The sequence below is a fragment of the Moschus berezovskii genome, chromosome 25 (assembly GCF_049115385.1).
Source record: "Moschus berezovskii isolate FMDL1 chromosome 25, NW_MosBer_1.0, whole genome shotgun sequence".
Classification (NCBI taxonomy): Eukaryota; Metazoa; Chordata; class Mammalia; order Artiodactyla; family Moschidae; genus Moschus; species Moschus berezovskii.
This window is the reverse complement of record NC_142484.1, coordinates 45,960,546-45,971,587: the sequence shown is the minus strand read 5'-3', so window position 1 is coordinate 45,971,587 and position 11,042 is coordinate 45,960,546.

Sequence of the window (11,042 nt, the reverse complement as noted above, 5' to 3'; positions counted from 1 at the left end):
TATATGCACACATATATGTATTTTTTTCAGATTATTTTCCACTATAGGTTATGATAGACATTGAATATATTTTCCTGTGCTGTACCTCAGGCCCTTGCTTATCTGTTTATAATAGTAGTTTGTATCTGTTAATCTTAAACCCCTAATTTATCCCTCCCTCCTTCAATTTAACAAATATAAATTGAATATTTGCTATTTTCCGGTCATTGTGTCAATTATTGGAGAAACTGAGACAAATCAAATATGCTTTTTGCTGCCAAAAATCTCATCATGTAGGACTATCTCATACTCTGACATGAACCTAAGAATCTCATTGTTGATATACACTAATAAAAATAATGTGCCTGAATTGCCAACGATAGAGCCTGAAGGTTATCCTACTTTTTAAAAACACTATAATAAGGTGATGTATTTCAACTGGTCAATTTGTGTTCTTTTCTATGGCTAAAGCATAAATACAGTCAGCCTGTTACCAGGGGCAGTTTGACTAAACAGCTATTACAATCACCGAATCTTAGGCCTAGCTTGACTAAGAATGTAGTTTAAATAACTGAGTTAAGTGTCATACTTAACTAATAGATAAAAGTCACTCAGCTAGTATCTATTTCTGGATCAATAAAATTGCTTTTGCCTATATTATTCATAGGCTTCCCTGATATTTCAGTTGGTAAAGAATTCGCCTGCAATTCATGAGACCCCTGTTTGATTCCTGGGTTGGGAAGATCCAGAAGGGATAGGCTATCCACTCCAGTATTCTTGGGCTTTCCTTGTGGCTCAGAGCAGCTGAGTGACACACAAGTTGCTCAAGATTTTTGGTGGAGCTGGGGTGCTGACTTGAACAAGAGCAGGAGCCCTGACTCCTGCCTTGGAATCCGGAGACCACTCCCCCAAATCTGTGTGTGTAATTGAAACCTCTCAGTCTGGCGGTAACTGCTGGCCTCCACTGGAGGTACCCGCCTCACAGAGCAGAGACCACCCAACCCAGGTTCTGAAGCTCTTATTATTCCACACTAATAACAATAGCAATTTGTTGAACACTTGTATGTATACCTGGTCTGAGGTAATTGTTGTGTCCAAGTACTAGAGGAGCATGTACTTGGGACAGGCATGCCAAACAGAGAGAAACAAGTGTGGTTTAGGAGTCAGAGCTAGGGTAAAATCTAGGCTATGCCACTTAGGTAATACGAGACTCTGGACGGAATAATGCTTTTCTTAATTTCTTCTTGAGAAAAATAAGTATAACCCCCCCTACACATGAGAGCTGTGAGGACTGTCATCTGCAAAGCAGGTAGCACAGTGCCTAGTGCATACTCAGTGTCCAAAGATGAGCAGCATTATTGTAAGTGAAACGCTGAGCTGAAGGCAACAGGGCCAAAATCAGTGATACAGCATGTGAAGGGATTAGTCTTGGCATGTATAGACATGCTCAGGCGTTGTGACGCCAGAGTTTCCCAAAGGATGAGCAGTGTGGGAGTCCATCCGGACCCTCTGGATATTCATGACGTGGCCTCCACCCAGCTACTTCTTCCACCACAAAGTTTACAGTTCCTTGGCTGCTACATCATCATCAACCAAGGACCACGTTCTTGTTCTTGTTCCATCTCCGTGAGATTGCTCTGAAAAATCAGTGGATAACTCGGGGCAGATGGGAAAAGGATTCTGGCTCTGATTAATTTAGTCAAAAAAAAAAGACAGAGACCAAATGTGGAAAACCTCAGCCCAGAAGGAGAAAATGTCACTAAGTGATTAGCATCAGAAAAGAAAGTTTAAAATCAAAGCCTCCTAAATGTGTCCCAACTTCTCAAATAGAAAAGCAAATACAGAAATGAATTCCTGGGATGTGGTCATCATTGTTCAATGAAGCCACCTCTCCATTTCTGCCTAAGTACCCACCAAGCCAGCAGGCATCCAAATAGCCTCCGTTTCTTCCTCTTATGTGTCGCTGAGTGGGATGGTTCCTTGTAGAAGTGCTTGATTACCAGAAAATAATCTCGTTAGTGTGCTTTGAAGGTCTGAGCAGAAGTTATGTCTTCCTTAATTAAAATAAAACTCAAAACTCTCCAAAGTTGGCACTCTATCTGGGTTGGGTACAGCAGGGCATGGAGCTTTTCTACTCCATTTTTAACTCAGATTAAGCAAGGGCCAAAACCCTTTTCAAATGTTACTCATAGTCTAACTGTTAAAATGGGGAAGGGCAGGGAATTTTTTTTACACACCAACAGAAAGCCTTTTACAGTAAATGATGACAACATTCTACTCAAGTTGACACACTTCTGTGGGACTATATCAAGAAGTCAGAGGAAGGATGAGATCCAGCACCACTTAATAAGGGATTCAATGATGAAATTGAGTTTTAATCTTCTTGTTCCACCATCCTCTTAAGGCTGGTGCCACTTATAGTTGCAAGATGACTGCACCAATTTTGGAAGTCATTTCCAGACATCATGATGCCCAGAGGAACAGAAGGGCTACCTTTCTCATGTGCCCATTTAAAGAGCAAGGGAGTCTTTCCAGGCTGTCACTTGTGTCTCATTGGCCAGCACTACATCACGTGTCATATGTCATATGTCATCATATGTCATGCGATAGTCACTGGTAATGAAATTGAGACCCTCATAATTTTCTTGGACTGATCAGGACTCAATCCCTGAAATTTCCTGGATGAGCAAGGCAGTATGAAACAGAGCAGGTCATGGAACAAAAGGTTTTCTTAGGAAAGCATAAGGAAGATGGGAGATGGATATCTCATAGGCAGAGTCAAAATGCAAGATTTAAAAAACCTAGGTGATAATGAAAAGCCAAAAAATACAGTGTCAGAAATTTGGAAAATGTGACATTGCATGTTGTAAGATGTTTTCCTGAGCTCTTTGTACCATTCATGTGGAACCCAAGAATGAAGCAAAATCTTCTCTATGTGTCTTTCTTCCTATTCCCAAATGGACTTCACCTAAAAAATACCATCTTTAAAAGTACCACTTAGGATACCTCTTTTAGGCATTTAGACCAGGAATGCCGCTGACTGTTTTTTATGAGCCAAGTCTAATAAATAGGTTGCTTGAGTCATTGGTATGAGATAAAACTTCTGAATCTATCTCTGAGCTTAGTGGGAAAGAGTGAATGCTACATTAATTGTGTCTTCCAAAGGCTACAAAGACTTAAATGAAGGACCACGTGCCAGGTACTTGCCATTCGTTTTTTTTGGTTTGTCTTTATGATTTATTACTGGATATTGAATATGATTCCCTGTGCTATATGATAGGACCTTGCTGTTTATCCATTCAATATATAATAGCTTGCATCTGCTAGTACTGAACACCCAATCCACAGAAGTCTATTCTATATATTTACGAGTCTATTCCCGTGTCATATATAAGTTCATTTGTGTGGTATTTTAGATTCTACATGTAAGTGGTATCATATGATATTTATCTTCTTTTTCTGATTTATTTCGCTTAGAATGAACATCTCTAGGTTCATCTGTGTTGCAGCATATGACATTATTTCATTCATTTTATCGTTGTTGGTTCAGTTTCTCAGTCGTGTGACCCCATGGACTTGCAGCACGCCAGGCTTCCTTGTCCTTCACCATTTCCTGGAGTTTACTCAAACTCATGTCCATTGAATCGGTGATGCCATCCAACCATCTCATCCTCTGTCTTCTTCTTCTCCCGCCTTCAATCTTTCCCAGCATCAGGGTCTTTTCAAAGGAATAAGCTCTTTGCATCAAGATTCATGTCAATGTATAGCAAAACAAATACAATAATGTAAAGTAATTAGCCTCCAATTAAAATAAATAAAATTAAAAAAAAAACTGGAACTTCAGCTTCACCATCAGTCATGCCAATGAATATTCCGGACTGATTTCTTTTAGGATGGACTGCTTGGATCTCCTTGCAGTCCAAGGGACTCTCAGGAGTCTTCTCCAACACCACAGTTCACCATATTCCTTTTTATATCTGAGTAATATTCCACTGTGTATATATATATATATATATATATTTCACATCTTCTTTGTTCATTCATTTGTTGATGGGCATTTAAGTTGTTTGTTTGTCTTGGCTATTGTAAATAGTGCTGCTGTGAATATAGGGTTGCATGTATGTTTTCAAGTTATAGTTTTTGTCTGGCTATATGCTCAGGAGTGAGGTTGCTGCTTCTTAAGGCAAACCTATTTTTAGTTTTTAAGGAATCTCTATGCTGTTCTCCATTGTGGCTGTACCAACTTACATTCCCACCAACAATGTAGGAGAGTTCCCTTTTCTCCACATCCTCTCCAGCATTTGTTACATGTAGGCTTTTTAATAGTGGCCATTCTACAGGTACTTTTCATTCTTGGTAAGTTATTGGTCTATATTTAATCCAGGAGAAGTGGAAAATTCACCATTCCTCATGGTTCCTGTCTTCTATCCAATGACCCATCTTTTACCAGAGAATTGACACCAGAAAGTGTCCTCTTTTTCCAGGAAATCTGATCAATAAGGATGCAGACTAGTCCTTTTAGGTCTCCACCAGTACAGTGGTCACACAGCATAACTACTTTTACAAGACACAAATTGCAAATAAGAGGATTGTCTTTTCATGCATTGTAATGAGACAATATCTTCTGCTCAAAATCATTTTCTTCCCAATTTTAGGTAATCAATTCCTCCTAAGTCTGAATTTATCCAAGTATTCTCTTTGTGTTCTCTGAAAGGTCACATTTTATACCTTTCTTCCTACATTAGAAAATGAGCTCAGTTGAATGAATCAAATCCTTTATTCAATAACCTGGGAAGAATTTTAAGAAGTAGAGCAAAGGATTCTGTCCAGGAAATTTTTGCTTACGTCAGAGGTCAATGTGATTTTCTCTTATTTCCTTACAGAAACATTTTTGTTCTATATTTTCAGTTTAGCTTTATTATTCATCTTAAAACAATTCTTGAGAATGGTGTGTGATCAAGGTTCTTTCCTTCTTTCTTTTTTCTTCCTTATGTGCATTTAATTTTTCTAGCACAACTTGTTCAAAATCCTTTTCTTTCCCCATTTAATACACTGGAATTCTAATTAAAGCAATTGACATATTCACGTGTGTCTATTAATAGATATGGACTCTGTGATGTCCCATGACCTATTTTTGACCCTTATGCAAATATCATACTGGCTTGATTACTGCAGTTTTATAGAAAGTCTTTTTAAAAAGATAGTATATGTAATTTAAGTTAGTTCTTTTTTTTTTCTCATTCTTTTTTTTTTTTTTTGAACAGAGGAAAATTTATGCGTCGAACCTGGACTGGTCACTTATGATAATATACATGCTACAATTCCATTCTCTCTAATCATTCCACCTTCACCCTCTCCCACAGAGTCCCAAATGCTGAAGCTGGGACTTCATTCTTAATCTAACACTTATAGATTTGTGGCATTTTCTTATAAAATGTTAGAATTAGAAAGTCAATTTCTTCAAAATCTCTACCATATTTTATACTGGTATTACATTGAATCTATAGAATAATACAGTGAACTGATACCTTAACAATATTCAGTCTTTCATTTCATGAAAATGGTATATTTCTTAATGTATTTATATCTTCACAAAAAGTGCTACAAAAAAGATACAGCAGATAACATAAAAGTTATAAATATTTGGTCATCAAAATACACAATTTAAGGAAATAAATAGCAAATACGCTATAAATTATCTTTGGCTTGTATCTCTGACAAAGGATTCACACTGAGAACATTTAAAGAATTTCTACAAATAAAATATCAAAGAACAAGCAATCCTATTGAAATGGGCAAGACTAAAAAAATCATATGAAAAGTTGTCAATATCATAAGTCATCAGAGAAATATGAGTTTAAATTTTATTTCTTGTTATTACTGAGAGAAGTAAAATAATTTTTCTACAAATCACTTGTTTAAGAATGTTTATAGCATCTTTATTCTTAATAATTTCAAACTGGAAATAGCCTTCAATCAAAAGGTGAATTGATAAGAATAGTGTGGTATATTTGTAAATAGAATATTCTCAGCAAATAAAAAGAGCAAACTGCTGATACATGCAACAAAAAGGATGAATCTCAAAACCATTATGTTGAGTGAAAATATTAGACTCAGAAAAATATATATCATGTGACACCATATATAAAAAGCCATGAATAGGTAAAACAAATCTAAGAGTAGAAATTAGGACAATGATTGACTCATGAGCAGATGAATGACATTAATAGACAATGGAATAACATTGTCTATTAAAGTAGTCCATATCTTTGGAACTGGGTTGATGTTTACAATAGTCAAATATGATAGACTAGACATACTACATGTATACTTTATTGTATGTAAATTATAGCTCAAGAAAACAATGATTTGAAAAAGTCCAGGCATGAGAGTAGTGAATAGTAAAGCTAGTCAAACTTCTCCTTATAATTTCTCCTTTAAATTTCAAATTAATAGTAACTATATAATGTTAAAAACAAACATTCAGTTTGCAGATATGTGTTAACCAATCAAGCAGAGATGCTGATTAGAAAGTTGAATATAGCAAACTAGTTTTTGGAGAAAAATTTGAGCTGGAATATAAATGTAAGAGAAGTTAAGATACATATACCATCTATGCTGTTGGTCTGGACAAGGTCACTAACAAATGTAGAAACTGGTGATAAAATATCCAGTAACTGATTCCTAGTGGCTATAACATTAGAAGCAAGAAATGGGACTGAGAAGAAGCCATGAATTAATAGTAGGGATACTATAAAAGTGTACTATTTGGGAAGTGTATAGAATTTGCCTGTAATGCTGGATACCCGGGTTCAATCCCTGGATTGGGAAGATCCCCTGCAGAAGGAAATAGCAACTCACTCCAGTATTCTTGCCTGGAGAATTCCATGTACAGAGGAGCCTGGCGGGCTACAGTCCATAGGGTTGCAAAGAATCGGACATGATTGAGTGACTAACATTTGCACTTGCACATAAGAGAGGATTGAAGGAGAGGACTTGAAAACAGAGATTATGCCCAACTGTCTTTTAAGACAGAAGAAACAGAGATTATTTGTTCTGTATAAAAAAGCAGACGAATGGATAAGAAAGCTTTGGTACATATACACAATGGAGTATTTTTCAGCCATCAAAAATAATGCATTTGAATCAGTTCTAATGAGGTGGATGAAATTGGAGCCTATTATACAGAGTGAAGTCAGCCAGAAAGAAAAACATCAGTACAGTATACTGACGCATATATATGGAATTTAGAAAGATGGTAACCTTAACCCTGTATACGAGACAGCAAAAGAGACATAGGTGTATAGAACAGTCTTTGGGACTCTGTGGGAGAGGGTGAAGGTGGGATGATTTGGGAGAATGGCATTGAAGCATGTATATTGTCATTTGTGAAATGAATCACCAGTCCAGGTTCGGGGATGAACTGGAGGGAGGATATGGGGAGAAAGAAAAAAAAAGAAAAAAAAAAGGAGCAAGAGAATCCAGGGTTTGAGAGGATGGTCTTGAAATGAAAAAGATAAAGACCATTGTGCCTGGCTCTGAGAGGACTGATGTAGAGCTCTTAGATACAGCATGTCTACAGGAAATTAATACATGATGTGTAGTTCAGTTTAGTCGCTCAGTGTCCAACTCTTTGCGACCCTATGGACTGCAGCACAACAGGCCTCCCTGTCCATCACCAACTCCTGGAGCTTGCTCAAACTCATGTCCATTGTGTCGGTGATGCCATACAACCATCTCATCCTCTGTTGTCCCCTTCTCCTCCTGTCTTCAATCTTTCCCAGCATCAGGGTCTTTTCAAATGACTCAGTTCTTCGCATCAGGTGGCCAAAGTATTGGAGATTCAGCTTCAGCATCAGTCCTTCCAATGAACTCTTAGGACTTATCTCCTTTAGAATGGACTGATTGGATCTCCTTGCAGTCCAAGGGACTCTCAAGAGTCTTCTCCAACACCACAGTTCAAAAGCATCAATTCTTCAGCGCTTAGCTTTCTTTATAGTCCAATTTTCACATCCATACATGAATACTGGGAAAACCAGAGCTTTGACTCGATGGACCTTTGTTGGCAAAGTAATGTCTCTGCTTTTTAATATGTTGTCTAGGTTGGTCATAACTTATCTTCCAAGGAGCAAGTGTCTTTTAATTTCATGGTTGCAACCAGCATCTGCAGTGATTTTGGAGCCCAAGAAAATAAAGTCTGTCACTGTTTCCACTGTCTCCCCATCTATTTGCTATGAAGTGATGAGACCAGATGTGTAGACAGGGACTTAAAAAATGTGTCACTTAAATATTTTCTATGAGTCCTTAAAAAATCTATGTTGATTACTGATATGTTCTTTCTTAGTGGCTAAGTTGTATCCAACTCTTTGTGACCCCCTGGACTGTAGCCTTTCAGGCCCCTCTGTCCATGGGATTTTCCGGGCAAGAATACTGGAGTGGGTTGCCATTTCCTTCTCTAGGGGATATTCCTGACTCAGGGATTGGACCCATGTCTCCTGAATTGGCAGGATTCTTTACCACTGAGCAGCAAGGGAAGCACTAATACTAATATATTTATTTTAAATAGATTCTTTCTGGGGACGTTAAAGAGGTATCCAGCTTATGTACCATTGCTTGCTCAATCAGGATAGAGCTAGTCAATGTCAATGTAAGGATTATATTTTTTATCAGTAGTCTGTTATACATCAGTGTTTTGATGAACATATTCTAGGTGAGGAAATTGTGTAGTTCAGTTCAGTTCAGTTCAGTCGCTCAGTCGTGTCCGACTCTTTGCGACCCCATGAATCACAGCACGCCAGGCCTCCCTGTCCATCACCAACTCCCGGAGTTCACTCAAACTCATGTCCATCAAGTCGGTGATGCCATCCAGCCATCTCATTCTCTGTCGTCCCCATCTCTTCCCACCCCCAACCCTGCCCAGCATCAGAGTCTTTTCCAGTGAGTCAACTAGTCGCATGAGGTGGCCAAAGTATTGGAGTTTCAGCTTTAGCATCAGTCCCTCCAATGAACACCCAGGATTGATCTCCTTTAGAATGGACTGGTTGGATCTCCTTGCAGTCCAAGTTAGGAGGAGCCAAAGAACAAGTTGTATCACTCACCATGATGGAATTGACAGTCAGAAGACATCTACATGGACCTAAATAACTGTACTGTATGAAAGAAAGTGCAGTGTGTCAAAAACTAGAGTGTAAATAAAGTGCTGTAGATATTCACAGGGCAAGAGCTCAATAAAGCTAGATAAACAAAGACGAGAGAGCATGAATTGGACCTTGAAGAATAAGCAGACTTATATATGCAGAGACATTACTTTGCTGACAAAGGCCTGTCTAGTCAAAGCTATGGTTTTCCAATTGTCATGTATGGATGTGAGAGTTGGACTATAAAGAAAGCTGAGTGCCAAAGAATTGATACTTTTGAACTGTGGTATTGGAGAAGACTCTTCAGAGTCCCTTGGACTGCAAGGAGATTCAACCAGTCCATCCTAAAGGAAATCAGTCCTGAATATTCATTGGAAGTACCGATGCTGAAGCTGAAACTCCAATACTTTGGTCACCTGATGTGAAGAGCTGACTTATTTGAAAAGACCCTGATGCTGGGAAAGATTGAAGGCAGGAGGAGAAGGGGACGACAGTGGATTAGATGGTTGGATGCCATTATCAACTCAATGGACATGAGTTTGAGCAAACTCTGGGAGTTGGTGATGGACAGGGAAGCCTGGTGTGTGACAGTCCATGGGGTTGCAAAAAGTCAGACATGACTGAGCGACTGAACTGAACTGATACATGCAGAGGTAAGGGATATTTGGGAGGAAGAAGCAATAAGAACAGGCTCAGGAAGATGTGAAATCAGGGAGCAGGTTCTGGAGAAGATTGAGATGATTAGCTAATAGGGAATCAAGGGGAATAATGATTGATGGAGCAACAGACAATGATATAGTTGGAAGTCATTGGGTAAGTGACAGGAACAGAAAAGGACAGGGAAGCACAGAAAAGGAAGAGAATCAGAAAGATAGACACTGTTCCCACATTTTTGCAGGGCATTTTTTAGGACTCTCTGTTCATTTATAGCTTTCAGGAGGTGTGACAGGCATAGTGCCAGCAACAAGAGATGATTGGCTTCTTTCCCATTGAACTGGGGCCACATGTTGCTGTGTTGAGAGAAAGCTGCAATTGACCTATTAACGTGGCAGAATGGGGGAACAAGAGATGCGTTGACTATCTGAGTCCATTCAGCATGTAAGTATGCACATGAAAAGACTGGAAGCTAAAATTTAATATTCGTTATCATTTTCCCTAACCATTTCTTTCCTAGAAAGGAAGTATACTTTCACAGGAAGAAGGGATAAAATTGGTCGGCAGCAAAGATATTATATATGTGTTTCCAACAGCGTTAGAATGCTTTTCCATAAGACATTAAAGTGTATGTGTTTTCCATAGAATATAGTCTGTGAGATGCTCTAGGGAAACACAGTGCTCCGTGGTCAGATAAGTTTGGCAAATGTATATCATGTCCCCTCTTGGAGATTTACCGTCTACATTTGCATTTTAAAGTCTCTGAGAAGTCCTGCACTGCACTCAGTAAAAATTGTAACCTTGTTTAATTAAGTACTTTCTAAACTAATTTGATAGCAGAATCTATTTTTGCTTAAGGCATTAACATTTCACAAAACAAGTGTTCTAAGTAATACACTTTACATCATGGTGATAGTACTGTTAGCAGAAACCCTTGATTAAGAAAAACTGCAGAAGTGCCAGAGAAGGCAATGGCAAGCCACTCCAGTACTCTTGAGTGGAGAATCCCATGGATGGAGGAGCCTGATAGGCTGCAGTCCGTGAGGTCACTAAGGGTCGGACACAACTAAGTGACTTCACTTTCAATTTTCACTTTCACACATTGGAGAAGGAAATGGAAACCCACTCCAGTGTTCTTGCTGGAGAATCCCAGGGACGGGGGAGCCTGGTGGGCTTCCGTCTATGGGGTCACACAGAGTCGGACACAACTGACGTGACTTAGCAGCAGCAGCAGCAGCAGAAGTGCCAGAAGCCAGGAAAATAACATAGAAG